The following is a 2,943-nucleotide window of genomic DNA, read 5'->3' on the forward strand; positions in this document are numbered from 1 at the left end:
TCAGATCCTTCACAGTTCTTGACGGTTTCAATAAAATAGTCAATAGAAAAATGGGATTTTGGAATAGGAAGGATGAGGAACTTGGGGCCAATTATTAGGATTTGGAGAAAGTCTATAGGAACATGTAGTAAATATGTCAACCAAATTGTGTAGTCAACTACTGCACAGAAAATGGTCCTTCACTCTTGCCTTTTAATGAGGAATAATTGAGTAGGTGCTTTACAGCCACAATCAAGATGTGGGCTCAAAGACAGCTGTTGTAATGGGCTCTGGTTATTGCTAATGCTCCTTTGGATGAATCCGGCCAATGTGGTCAGCCTCAAGTCCATACCTCTATAAAAACTATTACTAAGGTCCTTTTAGTCAACAGTCACAGGGACATGCACCTATGCTGAGTATTGATAAAGGGAAATTCGTGACTTTTGTGGGCACAAACCAGGCAGTTTATTACAACTCTGGCAGTTTTTTTTTGGAAGATGAGGGGATGGGGCATTTGATACTTGTTAAGGATGAATCACAACATCTGAGTTGTCTTAAAGATCAGCCCCTCCAGCAATCTATCATGCCAGCTTTAGACCTATTCAAATATGACTATAAAAAGTCTTATTTTTTTTCTGTTGGCCCTGGTTGCTATAAGAGAGATTTAGCCCTCTAAGGGAGATTTCCTGGAGACAGAAAAACTCCTGTGGGAAATCACAGAGGAATTGTTTTGTGTTCAGGCTCTTACAGCCCCAGTGAGCTACTGGAGAATGACAAACTGACCCAAAGAAATCTAGTTAATTTCTTAGGGCCAATCCTACAGCTTTGGAAAAATCTCCTAGCCCTTATATTGAAACAAGGCAAAAATTTAAGAGAGTTATGAAAATAGGGCAGCAGATGTCCTGAATTAAGCTGGACCTAAAAAAATCACTGCTGTGTAAGCCACTTTAAACACTATTAAATAACACTTTTTTTTTTCTCTTTTTCACAGGGTCACCACGTGCATCCCTGGGACTATACTCCTTGTGTGGTACGCAGGTACTAACTTGCTTCCCTTCCCAATACACAGCGACTGGAACCTCAAGGGTGTTCATTAAAGACCTACAAGTATTTAAGCAAACACTGCCAGTAGATCATGTAGCCCTCAAAAAATATATATAAATTCATCCAAAATCAGACTATTTTGCTGACTAAGGGGAGCTTCCAGAGGGATAACTGACTCATTATTCATGTGCATGCTGTGGGCAGTTTTCTCAAAGAGGGAGACATCCAATTATAAAAGACTGTATGAAATGTGTTCTTGACTTTAGCTCAAGTGATCAGATATACCACCTTGGCCCTGGAAAGTGTTCAGGTCATCTTCAACTCACTACCAGTGTTTTTATAGATGAAAGAATTGTCTTAGATTTTCCCTTTGCTGAGCAAGATACAATCACTAACCCATCCTGCTTTACCTGGATTAACACCTCAGACCACATGGAAAGGTCAATAGAAAAACTTGAGGAACTCACCTGGTAGGTAGATCCCGATGGTTTATGGTAGATCCCGATGGTTTAGGTAGATCCCGATGGTTTGGTAGATCCCCATGGTTTGTAAAATTTTGTTTGGTTGGATTTAGAACCTTAGAGAACATGTTTGCGGTCAATACTCCAGATTGGCATCAGGCTGCTCTTGGCAGTATTATTGGTAGTAAATTTCATTTAAAAACTAATGAGACATATTGAATGAATTTTGTCCCAGCCTCTGTCAGTAGGATTAATCAGACGGTCCAAAGTAATCATGGAAAAATTTACTGTAAACCAAGATGGTATAGAAACAAGAGGTCAATATTGTGGGGCAACAATTCTCCTTGGAGTTTCTCATGTGTCCACACACCTTGCTACAAAACCTTGACTGATTGTGTTCAGGACTATCTTTTCAAGGATGGCTGTCGAGTAAACTTGGAAAATAGAGATAGTATCTCCCCATAGTTAGAAGGTGGGTTTGCTTACTGTCTAATATAACAAGATATTATCTCCCTTTGGGGCAAACATCAGGCACGTTTATGCCCAGTATAAGAAATCTGGTCCCTAACTAGACTTTCTTCTCCTGTAACACAAGCAAAGGCATGTGTAGATATCACGTGGTCCTGTTTGTGTCACCCTGTAGGAACTGAGGCTCAGAAAACCAGTGCAAATGCTGATGCTCTGGCTACTGTTATTTCTGTGAGTAGATAGTCCTTTGTCTCTGATTCAGGAGTCTTGTGTCTTCTTCTAGTTCCCATGAAACTGTGGAAGTCTAACTAATTAGCGTGCCAGTAGGATAAAATCTCATACCTTTCACAGTTCTTGACATAAAATATAATGTCAAAAAGGTGTGAGCTGAACCTCTTTTCTTTCATTGCATAGTATAGCATAGTGGTTATCTACATGGAATTTAAATATAGACTGCCGAGTTTCATTGACTCTAACTTTGTGACATCGGGCAAGATATACCTCTTTTCTTTGCCTTAGGTTTTATACTAGGCAGGGATCTAAGACAGTCCCCCAGATTTCTGCCCTTGGCATGTGCATCCTGTTTAATCCCCTTCCCTTAAGTGCGGGAGAGACTTGTGAATATAATGGGATTTTGTTCCCATGATTAAGTCACTAATCAGTTGTCTTTAAGTTATCAAAAAAGGGGATCATCCTGGGGGACTCGACTTAATCAGATGAGCCATTTCAAAGGTGGCCAAGAGGTCAGAAAAAGGAAGTCAGATTGATCTGGAGCAGCAGTAGGCATTTTCTTTTTGGTCTGGTAGAGGAGAAGCAGTCATGTTAGAGACGGTCTATGAGGAGGACCAGCCTCTAAGACCTGAGAGCTTCAGCCCTACAGCCACAAGGAACAGAATTCTGTCAACACTTGAATGAGCTTAGAAGAGAACCCTGAGCCTCAGATGAAAACCACAGCGGGGCAGCACCTTGATTTTAGCCAAGCGGTTCTCTA

This window comes from Balaenoptera ricei, chromosome 3 (genome assembly GCF_028023285.1).
Source record: "Balaenoptera ricei isolate mBalRic1 chromosome 3, mBalRic1.hap2, whole genome shotgun sequence".
NCBI lineage: Eukaryota > Metazoa > Chordata > Mammalia > Artiodactyla > Balaenopteridae > Balaenoptera > Balaenoptera ricei.